A 12363-nucleotide genomic window follows, 5' to 3' on the forward strand; every position below is an offset into this window, starting at 1 on the left:
AGTTTGTTGAAATCTTTGCTTAGTATGTACTAAGTTAATCATCTGTATATAAAGATAATTGAAAATGAATCCTGATGAAGAGTGGAATGGGAGAGGGAGTGGGAGAGGGATGGTTGCAGGTGGGAGGGAGGTTATGGGGGGGAACCACAACAATGCAAAAGTTGTACTTTGTAAATTTATATTTATTAAATTAAAAAAATTTGAAACTGTTGCCTGGTAAGAAAGTTGTGTGATGTTCTCAACAGATCTCTCACCAACAGGATTTATACATTAGTTGGAAATAGGTGTGTTCCTTTGGGCCCCACAGGAGAAATTTCAAGGGTGATGCACATCCTGATTGGGGCCTCGTGGGTGGTAGTCCCTCCCCTTCCTGCTTCTCTCCAGTCAGTTCACCTGCGATAGTGGCGGAGCACAGCAGAAACAGCTGGAAGAGATGGGGCCAAGCATAGTTTCTGGCCCAGCTTTTATTAATTCACTCTATAAAACATTTATTGAAACCATGGCACATTTGGTGTTTTTCCAAACTGGGGGAGCAGAGTGCTGAACACAACACAACCAAACAACCCCAAGATGAAAAAAAAAAATCCAAGTTCTGTCCTCCCTGACAAAAGTTGACCTAGTGACAGTTAAATGTTTGTGGAGTAAACTGATGTATGTGTGGAAGCAGGCAGTGAAAGCAAGTGCGACAGCTGCGGGCAGACAGAACTTCCCTGTTTGTGAAACTGTTAAGCACTTTAACTTAAGCCCAAATGGATTTCACCATCCTGACTTTGGGATTCCAGTGCTTGAGTGGCTAATGTCACACTTGTATACAAGTTTTTACATTCTATTTTATTTAAAACGTGAATTTAAAGCACCCTTAGTTAGGGAGGAGAGAGGCCAAGAGGGCGTTAACTGGCTAGCTCTGGGCCTCATTACCTTCGAGCAGCTCCGTCGAAACCTTTGCACGGGAACCGCCAGGTGGCACCTGTAAGGCGCAGATGGAGAGGGCCATTTGCCCCACACCCACAGCCTGGAATAAGAAGGCTGCGTGCTTTCCCCGTGGGCTTGTTGGCGAGGAAGTGAGGGAGTCTTCATCTCCACCCAGGCTGCGTGATTACATACCCCCTTCTCCTGAACACCCCACACACGCCAAGGGCGGCTTTGTCCCCACGCGCCCACGCTGTCAAAGGCGAGTCACGCTTGTTAGGAGCAACTCGGCCTCAGGCACCCGCCGCGACGTGAGGACTGGCGGTGGGTGGCAGTGCGCTGCTTTGAGCCGGGAACTCAGGCTGTCTGTGCTCAGTCTCGCTGACCAGACCTGCTCCCGGGACGACAGCGAGGTGTGGCGGGAGAGCCGGGCCCCCCGGACCGCGGCAGCCAGGAGTCCCAAGGAGGTGGAACACCGCTGCCCTCGCCCCATCCTTGGGTCTGGGGACCGCGCTGCCAGTGGCCGGTCCAGGGCGCCTCTTCCAACCGGTTGGTTCTCTGGTTTCTTCTGCCCCGGCCTCAGCAAGGCAGCGCCAGGTCATCCCTCCCCACCATAGCCCGGGCTGCGTGGCGGTCCCCGCGCGCACGGGGCCCTGCAGAGTCGGGGTGTCTGTACACAGAGCTCGCGTGGTGTGGTCCTTTTGTGGGGGTGAGGCCGGGCCCCCAACTCCCCTCTGTCAGTAACGAGCGGCGACCTGCGCCAGTTGCGCGTTCGTCGCTGCCGCCGCTGCCTCTACCCGGTTGCTGGTGACATTGGGAGGAGACCGCTTGGAGAGAGCAGAGGAGAGGAGGAGGAGGAAGGGGAGCAGGGCGAGTGGGGGCGGGAGCAGAAAGTAACGACTGTGCCAGGGGGCGTGTGAGTCGCTGGAGAGGCAGCCGCGCGGGTAACAACTTCTCCCGGGCGCGCGCGGCGGCGCTGAGCGGCCAGGGGGCGACTGGGAGCGCGGCCCGAGCCTGGAGGAGCGGCGGCCCGCGCCCTGCGCCGCCGCCGCCTGCTCGTTTCCTCCGGGTGCTCAGCCCCGGGTGCTGAGGCTCTGGTCTATAAATAGCAGGTTACAGCTTCTTGTCAGCGCGCACTCGCTCACTGGCGAACGCAGGAAACTCGGGCTAAAAGTGTCTGCTGCTGCTGCTGCCGCTGCCGCCCCCCTCAGCCTCCGGGAGAGGTAATTATCCGCTTCGGGTCCGAGGTCCGGTGGGCAATTTTGCAAGGTGGGCGCTTGGCGGGGGCTTGGAGGGGAAGCGTTGGAGCGAGTCTGAGAGCGCAGGGGCGCGTCCTGGCGGGGGGCGCTTGTCTATTTTGCATCAAGTTTCTCAAGAGCAGTCTGTATCAACCCTGTCACCGAGGGCTTGTGGTGGGCCTTGTCTCTGTGGCTTCTGGGCCACCCTGTCGCCACACTCGCCCCTCGCCGGCGCCCCTCAGCCCGCCGCGCGCCTGCTCCCACTCTCACGCGCACACTCGCGGGGCCCCGGGGAAACTCCGGCCTCGCTGACCTTCCGAGGCTACATTCACCACCTGCGTAGCCCTAGAGATGCTGCGGTGGCCCGGGGCTCGCTCTCGCCCCAAGAAGACCCCTCGCTGCTACCGCCCCCCAGCCTGGGAAAAAGTCCGTCTGCGGGAGTGGGGTATGAGGGTGACTGAGTCAACACTCCTCTCTACGACCACCCCCACCCCCACCTTCAGCAGCTACCCTCTTGGCTACCACGAATCTCTTGTCATACCCCAAAAAGATCTCCCTAAGGCTTGTGGACGAGGGTCAGGGGCGCGAGGGGAGTTTGGAGTCTGAGAAATGCACACTGCAGGTCCCTCGAGCTCTGTGGCGTCCCTGGCAGGGCCAGGCTTGTAGCTGGTGCTAAAATGAGGATGCCAGGGCAGCACATACCTGTGCTGCACCTCCCTACGCCTCTGCCTTCTCCCAGGCGGTAGCTGCCGCGGGAGGACAGGCAGAGAGGGACCCAGCAGTTTCTGTTTGGGCGCAAGAGGCTTGCAGGGGTGAGGAGCTGCATATTGATTAGGTTGTTGATGTTGCTGCACAAAACTTACTGGGAAAACCGGGCAGAGTTGTTACTCTTGTCCTAATAGCGCAGACTCCGATTCTTCTGACCGCTTGCTCTTCTCTGGAACCAGGTGTTCTCCCTCTTTCTGAAATGTTATGTGAGGTCATTACGGTTTACGATGCCAGGTGTTGCTCTTTGCCTATCTCCTTCCTCTCTGTATGACAGAACTTGTTTATGAAGGTGTGGCTCTGCAAAAATCAACAAACGCCTAGGAGGGTAGAGGATGAATCCATCTTCTATCCTTCAAGACGGCACTCGATAGGCCTCTCTTAGGTTGACAAGCACATTTCAAAGACCTTGCTTGTAAAAGGGGTTTGCTTAAGCAGTTCTTGATCAGAAATGGTACGAATCTGACGGGGCTAAAGCAGCATGTGCGGCTGGAGGAGCCGCCACCAGGGCAGCTGGCGTACATTGTGAGAAGTTGAGTAAGGAGAGGCGTGGGCAAGAGGGCACTGCTGGCTTACTTAGGATACAAAGAAAGGCATCATCTTGTGTTCTTTTGAGATATTCTCCGGTAAAGCATTGCTATGAAATCAAAGTAAATGTTCAGTGGCTGTGTGGTAAGCACCTGGGCATTGAACATCCAACTACTTGGGTTTGTAATCATTTAAAATGTTACTGCAATGGGATGCTGTTTCTGTGTATTTCTTTAAAATGTTATTTTGAAGATTGTCCTTGAAAGGTTATGAAACGTACATGTGTAGAGAAGTTAGATGTTCAGTGTTATTAGGAAGCATTTGCTGATTGAAATACTGCTTTCATTTTAGGTGAATATTCCCTTTGATTAGGTAAACCAATATTTGTGATAAACTAATGACAGGAGGATGTGCATACTTGTAATTGTGCTTTGCTTTTGACTTTGATAAAGTATCAGAACAACTATAGAAACCGTTTAGTCTTGTCCCTCCAGATATTTAAAGAATCATGCAAAGTTTCATATGAAAATACTTCTTAAATGTTTGAGCTTCACTTTGGGAGTACAAATGGGATGAATGACCTAATTTCTCATACAATTTTTGTCAATACTAAATGGCTTTCATGTCAGAATCATAAATTTAAACAAAATCACAATACTTTAGTTGTGTGAAATAGGAAGTTATTTAGCTTAGAGAAAAGCCAAATTTTTGTTCTAAATTATGCAAATGACAAGTAATCTCTTTTCTCAAACCTTGGAGTATCTTCTGGTACAAGTGATGTAAATTGCTGCATGTGTAACATGACTAGCTTTCACTAACTTGAGACGAAATCCAAGAGGTTATATCAGAAAGAGAAAGGAATGTGCAAACTGATTGTTACATCCCTTAGCAGTGATACAGATGTTTGTTTCCAGTCATGTATCTGGCATCTTAGAATACAAAGCTAAAAAATGATTAGTAAGATGCTTACTGAATATTTCATGGTGAGAAGTGCTCAGGAATACTGATATTGGGTATACAAATATCATAGATTTTGTAATCTGTGTGGACTACTTGCCTTTCAAAATCATGGAGATCTTAACAGATGGAAATGCCCTGTTTTAAATCTCAAGTTAAATACTCAGTTGAAAGCTCACTGGTCTCTTCTGTGTTCTGTTCTGGTTTTCAACATGTTTTTTCTTTCTAAAGATCTAAAGAATCTGCTCCATAGGCCATTTTGTTTCTAATACTTTATTTTGAGTTTAAGTCCTTGATTTGAGAGCTGTTAGGACACACTCAGACATAGGTGCTGTAATACTCATGCTTATAAAATGAGGTTAACAACAATTTGTTTAAACATTTATTTTTAAATGCATATAAACGATGCTATGGTTGAATTTTTGTGTACAAGGTGCATATAGTGCTTGTATTCCAAAACTGGGTGCAATGTGTATCTAGAAAAAACATTAAGATGTGTGGGACAATTTTAAGGAATGTCTGAGTCCTATATGCATTTGTCAGTTGAATCAAGATGTGTAAATTCATTCTTATATTTTACTACATTGTAGATTAATAGAAGCATTTAAAAATTTTTAATATGAAAGGTAGGGTAACAGGTTGAGAGACATATGGGTGGGGGCAGGGAGAGGGTGTGGGAAAAGAGATCTCAAGAGTTCTTCTATCCACTGGTTCACTCCCCAAATGCCCATAACAGCAAGGGCCTGAATAGGCAGAAGGCAGGAGCCAGGAACTCCACCCAGATGTTCCATGTTGGTGGTGGTCATGCAAGTACTTAGGCCATCATCTGCTGTGGGTTACAATCATTGTATATCTACAGCATAGCAGGACTTTTATTACATAAGGTACAGTTGTGCCCACTATCTTATTTCCTTGATGTATATTGTTATAGAAGTATACCATGAAACAAATGGAATATCTAGGAGCCATAGTTTGAGATGTTTTTCCTTCAATTGACTTTGTGAATTTTGAACACTGGCACATTTCTTTTGCCTTTTTATTTTTAACTTAAGATACAGCTTTCATGTTTATCATACATTTTTAGGGACATAGTGATACTTCCCATCCTACCCTCCCTCCCTCCCTCTCATGCTCTTATCCATCCTCCTTTCTCTTTTATTCTCTCAATTTTTACATGACCTGCTTTCAGGTTACTTTATACTCATAAAATTAACCCTACACAAAGTAAAGAGTTCAGTAAATAGTAAGAAGAAACACTGTTCAACAGAGACAAGGGCTTTCAACAATTGTCGATTCTCAAAATGTCCATTTCACTCCTATACATTACATTTTTGGTACTCTTATTAGTTACCACAGATCAGGGAAAACATGCTACTTAGGACTGGCTTATTTCATTAAGTTTCCAGTTGCATCCATTTTGTTGCAAAAGACAGGATTTTTATTTTATGGCTAGGTAGTACCATATATATAAAATCTCCCATAATTTCTTTATCCAGTCATTAGTTGATGGACATTTAGGCTGATTCCATGTCTTGGCTGTTGTGACTTATGCTGCAGTAAACATGACGGGTACCGATAACTTTCATGTGCTGATTTCATTTAGTTTGGGTAACTTCCAGGAGTGGGATGGCTAGGTCATACGTTGGCTTTTATGGTAGATGTCATCTCAATGTGGTATGCAAAGTTGGGTTTCAATAGAATATGTTCTTGAGTCATGTTTTTCAAACTGCATTTCTTTATTTGCAGTGCTTTAAGTAAGTTCTGTCTTTTATATCAGGTAGCCAAGTAGGGCAATTAATAGCCAAATAGTTGTCTCGATTGTGTGTTGGAGTCTTTGAAATAGCCCTGTGCAGAACCAAGGGAAATGGATTTGGCAGTCGTTTGGTTGAACTGATGAAGGGAAATCTTTTTTTTCCCCCCAAATCCTGTGGTTTTGATTGGAATTTCCTTTGGGAATTACCTAAATTACTTTCAAGGGGATGTAGGCAACTCCTCCCTTAAAGAGAGGATCCTGCTATTTTTACCTACCTTTCTGGTTATGAAAACAAAGCCGTCCAATAGGCCTAATAGTGAAATTATTCAGTGCTTTCCTCTGTCTTCCAAGGATAGAAACATCGGTGCGAAACACAGCAGCTTTAATTGCAATGCTGATTATGATGGGCGTAACAGCAGTGAGAAACAACTTTCAAGATAAAAAAAAATTAATTTCATATTAGCTCTTTATATAATTTATACATTTTAAATGTTTTTAAAGGAGAACCTGAGGTACTGTTTGTTTCTCTAAAGGGAGTATGAGTTTTGAAATTTAAGCAACAATATTTTAAAAGGAATCCTCTTAGTATTTTTCACTATGGAAGACTTAATTCAGACATATTCATCTTTCCCTTTCACCTTAGTTAGCCCAAACTCAGGACTGCCGTTTCAAATTACAGTGACTCACTTAAAATGTGCTCACTGACCACAGCAAAGTCACATACCGAAACCTCTACTTCAGTGCTTTCTACATGGTCCTTGATTCATTTTCATGGGGCTCCTCCCGCCGCTTTCCGAAAGGTCAGACTGGAGATTCGGTGATAAGCACAACCAAAATACAAAAAAGGATTCAATATTCAAAAGTAGGAACAAAAACCAGTGGCATCATAAATTGAAGTTCTAACTTGATGAGTACAGATATTTTCAAAAAAGGCTTAAAGTATTAGCAATTATATAACTTCCTATGTTGCCTTTTTGTACATCTTCAGGGGACAACCTTGAGATGACCACGTGTTCCACTCAGATCAGCATATATGATATTAATTGTAGAATATAATGCATATTTGAATACACAGTATTAAAAATCGCCTTATTAAAAATTTCTTGCCTTCACTAACAAAACCCTCAACCTATTAGATGTACTAATCTAATCGGGTCTTATTTTAATTTGTGACAGGATGATTTTGTGATAATATGTAATTTCATTTAGTCCCCATAGCCACCTTCTGTTGAAGAAATTAATAAATAGCTTTCAGATCTGTCTCTGGGTAAACTTGCTTTCAAACCCAACATTTTCACTTTCCTGAAGACATTCTTTGCACATTGGTGATAAACATTTAGCACTAGGTGGCAGTGTGTAATGCTTACAAGCCTCAGGTAACTTTCAATATAATATATTCATTTTTAAAGCTTTTCTTTTAAACAGAATTTATTTATATCATAAGTGAGTTAATAAAATTAAAGTCAACAGGCACCTAAATCCTTAGCAGTATATTTAGAATATCTATTATTTGTAACACTTTAAAGAGTTGATTGTAATATTTAACACTCCCTGCTTTTATGTGGGATCTGCTTATGTGAGGAATTGTTAGGAATTAATTAAATGTGCCAGAGTTCTGCTTATGACTGGGTAAACAAAGGGAAAAAGAAAATTTAAAGAATTAAAGAACATTATATGAGAAGACATAGGGTTATTCCAAAATAGACACTATATTAACTATTGGCACTTTAATCCTAATCCTCTCATAACACTGGCTGAGCAAATATTTCTAGGAGTCAATGTCCATAATGATTAATTTCTCTCCATCTCATTGCCTTTGCAACAGTGTGAGAGTGCCTGGTACCTCACTGACACTTCAGAAGATCCCTACATCCTCAGTAATCATGGATGATCTGGCTATCCCAATGACCAGTAATGTAGCACTATGATTTGTTGTAACAGATGGACGTCCTCTCAGCCATGTTTTGGCTAATTAGAACATGGGCACCCCTGTCTTTGATTAAGTTATGGATCATAGTAGAGATGATCTACCAGCCATTGATCTGGAGGAAACTCAAGAACAGTATAGTGGGCATTTCATGCATGTCCATTGGATGTGGCTATTGTAGAGATGGGGACCAAGGGGAATAAGTCAATCTATGTTGGAATAATTAAAAACACAAGTATGTTTTATCAAATTTTTATAATTTGAGAGGCTTAGAGAAGAATAGACATGGAAAGAGTTCCTTTATTCTGGTTCATTCTCCCAAAGGTTGCAATAACTGGAGCTGGGGCTGGGGCAGGCCAAAGCAAGAAGCAAGAAATACAGTGTAAGATTCTTCCATAGATGGTGGGAACCCAACTATTTGAATTATCACTGCTGCTTCCTAGAGTGTAGCTTACCAGGGAGCTGGGGTCCAGAGCTCGAAGCAGGAACTGAACCTGGGCAGTCAAATGTGGGACATGAGTTTCTTAACTATGGAGCTAAGCACTCCCTCAAACATTTTTTATAATGTAAAACCCCAAAGATAAAAAGTAGTCGGACAATGTCCTCATCAATCACCTTGAATAATTGTCAAATCATGGCCATTTTGTTTCATCTACAGTCCTATTCACTTTCCCTCCTGTAGTTCTTGGAAGCAAGTCCTAGAAATCCCATCAAAGAAGGGACCCCTAGGAAGCAGTTACTCACAAATCTAGGTAGCATATGAAGGGCAGTTTCAAAAAATAATCAAATACCACATTTCACTTAAAATGTCAGAAATCTTTGAAATAGGTAAGTTACTTTTTTCCTGAAAGATGGCAGACTTCATGTAATTACAGAACAGTTTAGGTTCTACATGTTTTTGTCAGAAATGTTCAGAGTTCTTTGAACTTACTAGATAGTATATACTGATAAATAAGTGAATTAGGCTTTTTAAATATTGACTGCATATCTTATCATTGCAGTTCTTTTATGTAAAGTGTTACTTTGATAAACAGCAGAAATTAGATATAGTGGACCCTTGGGATGTGGGAACTTAACTTTGCATGACTTCACATTTGGGATTCTTAAAGGCACATGGCCTGGAGTGAGCTATAATTCTACTGAGTTCTAATTTAAGTCACGTAGTTACAGAAGCTAGTCTTTCAGTGAGTGAAGCCAGTCTGTGACCTAGTGGCCACACTCCTGGTCAACTTGTGCACTTGTTGACATGATACATTATTTTTAGGGCTAGTTATCTATGGTGTGTTTGAGAATTTGGGGATCTAAAAAATGCTTTTGAGAATGTTGGATATCTCCTGAAATGTACCTTTCAGATTTTGTAAAGAGTTGAAGTGTCAAATGAATAGAATTTTTACAGATCTGAAAAAATTAATAGCCACGATGTATAAGTCTTTGTGGCATTATATATCTAAGAAAACATAATTCTTGTAGAGAAAACAAGTAATTTGTCATGGATTTATGCCATGCCATATTTTTATGTGTATAAATTATATAGGAAGCAAAGCACCTGTATAATTTTCTTTAATATTAAACACACAAAATCTTTGTTTTGAAACTTAATATGATATTTTCTTTTCTGGGTTGTTTCAAAAACTGCCTGCCAGTCTATCCAGGCTATTCACATCAGCCTTCCCATGTTATGTTTCAGGTAGGACTGAAGAATGGTTCATACTCAACAGTACAATGAGAAATAATTGAGCTGGTTGACTTCTACGTGATTTCTTTTTCCTGATTATTTCTATTTTTTTCTTCATTATAAAAGTAATAGATTTCTACTGGAGGAAAACTGACAGAAAAGTGTAAAAAGGCAGGGAAAAAATCATCCAAAGACAATATTGTTAGCTTATCATATTTCTGACTAGGATTTCCTGTAAGTCTTTAATAGAAGTTAAGATTATGGTGTGTATCTGAAAGAGAAAAATGAATGTTCTGTTTTTTTCCACTTAGAATTCCATCATCCAGTTCAGTTTAGATACTATGAGCTGCTGCTTCCCAGGTACTGTGCTAGGCTCTGCTCTGGTTCACAGCATGGAATACAAAAAGAAAACCAGTTTTCCCATGCCTGTGCACAATGCTGCCTTTTGTATTGCTATCCAGTGGCTAGGCATATGAATCATTCTTTCACCATCTCATCTCAGACTTTGAGATTATGGGCAATGTTGTGATTGTGTCCACTCAGTATTTTCTGTATGATTTGATTTTCTCATACTCCTTTCTATATTTTGTCAGTGTGTTTTCTCAGGAGTGATTCCTAGAAATGGTACACTGGATGAAAGGCATGAACCTTTTAATAGCTCCTTATACTTATTGCCAGATTGTTTACCAAAAAGCTTGTACCCATTTCATTCTCCCTGGAAGTTTATAGGTCACATTGCCATCCTGACCAGCACTGTGAACTCTAAAAGAGGACAATATCATCACTCTCATCTTAAAGGCTAAAAAACTTATTTTTAGAGTTTAAGTGGCTTACCCAAGGTCCCACAACTAGTAAATAGTAGAGTTGGGTCTTGAACCAAGATTCATGGATTTTACTTTAAAGTCTTGGCTTTAAAGTACTACATTATTCATCCATAATTGTTTTATGTGAGGCTGAAAAGCTTTGAAGTGGCTATTTTGAAATTGATACTTCATTTTTTATGAGTGACTTATTTTTTTGCAAACATCTGTGGAAGATCTCTTTCAATGGCCAGCACTGTGCAAGTCCAACGCCAGGAACCAGGACCTTCTTCCAGGTCTCCCACATGGGTGGCAGGGGCCCAAGCACCTGAGCCATGTTCTGCTATTTTTCCCAGGCCACCAGCAGGGAGCTGGATTGGAAGAGGAGCAGTTGGCACATGAACCAGCACCCACGTGGGTGGTGGCATCGCAGGCCTCAGGCTTTACACACTTTGTCTCGACACCGGCTTCCATACTTCATTAATCCTAATTCAGGTGTTTACCTGTTTTTTATACTGAGATCTCTGACCCTTCATCAGTTTTATATGCCCTTTATGTATTAGGATTACGGACATTCTTTAATTTCTGCTATTGTTGCTGTTATTTACAAAAGTTGAATGGGGGTGGGCCTTGTGGTCCAGTGAGTTGATACTGCTTGCGATGCTGGCATCACCTCTGAGTGCTGCTTTGAGTCTTGACTGCTCTGCTTTTGACCCAGCTCTGTGCTAATGTGTGTGGCAAAGCAGTGGATGATGACCCAAGTACTAGGGTCCTGCCACCTACTTAGGACACCTGGAAGGAGTTCTTGGCTTCTGTCTTTGGCCTATCCCAGTCCTGGCTGCTGCAACTGCTTGGAGTGAACCAGCGGACAGAATATTTCTCTCTCACTTCTGTCACTCGGCCTCTCAACAAAGCGAATACATAAATCTCGGAACAGTGGAAAATGTTTGGTTTAGTTGAATGCTATATTCTAGTATTTTTTGTGCATAGGCAATACTTTCTCATTCATAGAATGGGTTTAAATTTATCTAAATATTTTTCTCCTTAAGCAACTTATATTTAATTTAATGATTTTTTAAAAGCCTCTAGTCCATCCAACATTCTTGGAGTGTAGGGTATGTGATAAGGATTAAATTAATTTTCCTTATGAAAGTAAACATTTCCAACATCAATTTTTGAATAATTCATCTACCCTCATTGCTATTTTATCATTTCATATCATCATGCATTATTCTGGATATGCACACATATATACATACACATGTGCACCTACTCCTGCATAGTGAGTATCTGGTCCTGTATAACATTCTAGTGTTCTGTCAGTTCCTTTATTGACATCACACAGGTTAAATTATATTCCTATTTCCATAATATTTGCTAGGATTGATATCCTCTTATTGACTTCTCTGTGTAATTATAGATCTTTTAAGACCTTCTGAATGATCTTCTAATTTTAGAATAATTTTATAAAGCTATTCCCACATTTTTGGATTGTAATTGAAATTTCATTGAATAAATTCAGGAAAATTGGCCACCTTACATATAGTTCCCTTATCCTGGAATCTGTTGTATCTCTATGAACCTCTATGAAGGTTTTATTCTGGAGACTTTCCATGCTATATGTAAAGACCCGAGCTAGACTTTGGTTATTGTGCCTAAATGTGTTTCTTGTTCATGATTCATTCTACAAAATGGTCAAGGATTTTGCAACATGTCACGTGCACCTTGGGCCCACATTAATTTTACTCATTCATATTTACACATTTGTTCTGATATTGTCTTGTGGTCCTCCCAGATAGGCACAAGCCACC

The 12363-nt window shown here is 42.1% G+C and overlaps 1 protein-coding gene across 28 annotated transcripts in view; it reads left to right on the forward strand.

Annotated features, from left to right (window-relative positions):
- The first annotated feature begins 1268 nt into the window (after positions 1-1268).
- Positions 1269-12363, forward strand: part of INPP4B (inositol polyphosphate-4-phosphatase type II B) — a 906112-nt gene continuing 895017 nt past the window's right edge. For 25 of the 28 annotated variants that reach the window (XM_070047526.1, XM_070047523.1, XM_070047525.1 and 22 more), the window contains exon 1: positions 1882-2132. The gene's annotated coding sequence lies outside the window, so the exon portion shown is untranslated. Of the gene's footprint in view, positions 1459-1881; positions 2133-12363 lie in introns of those variants that run through there. The other 3 variants (XM_070047524.1, XM_070047495.1, XM_070047496.1) reach the window with 1 other exon arrangement.

The sequence above is a fragment of the Oryctolagus cuniculus genome, chromosome 8 (assembly GCF_964237555.1).
Source record: "Oryctolagus cuniculus chromosome 8, mOryCun1.1, whole genome shotgun sequence".
Taxonomy (NCBI): Eukaryota; Metazoa; Chordata; class Mammalia; order Lagomorpha; family Leporidae; genus Oryctolagus; species Oryctolagus cuniculus.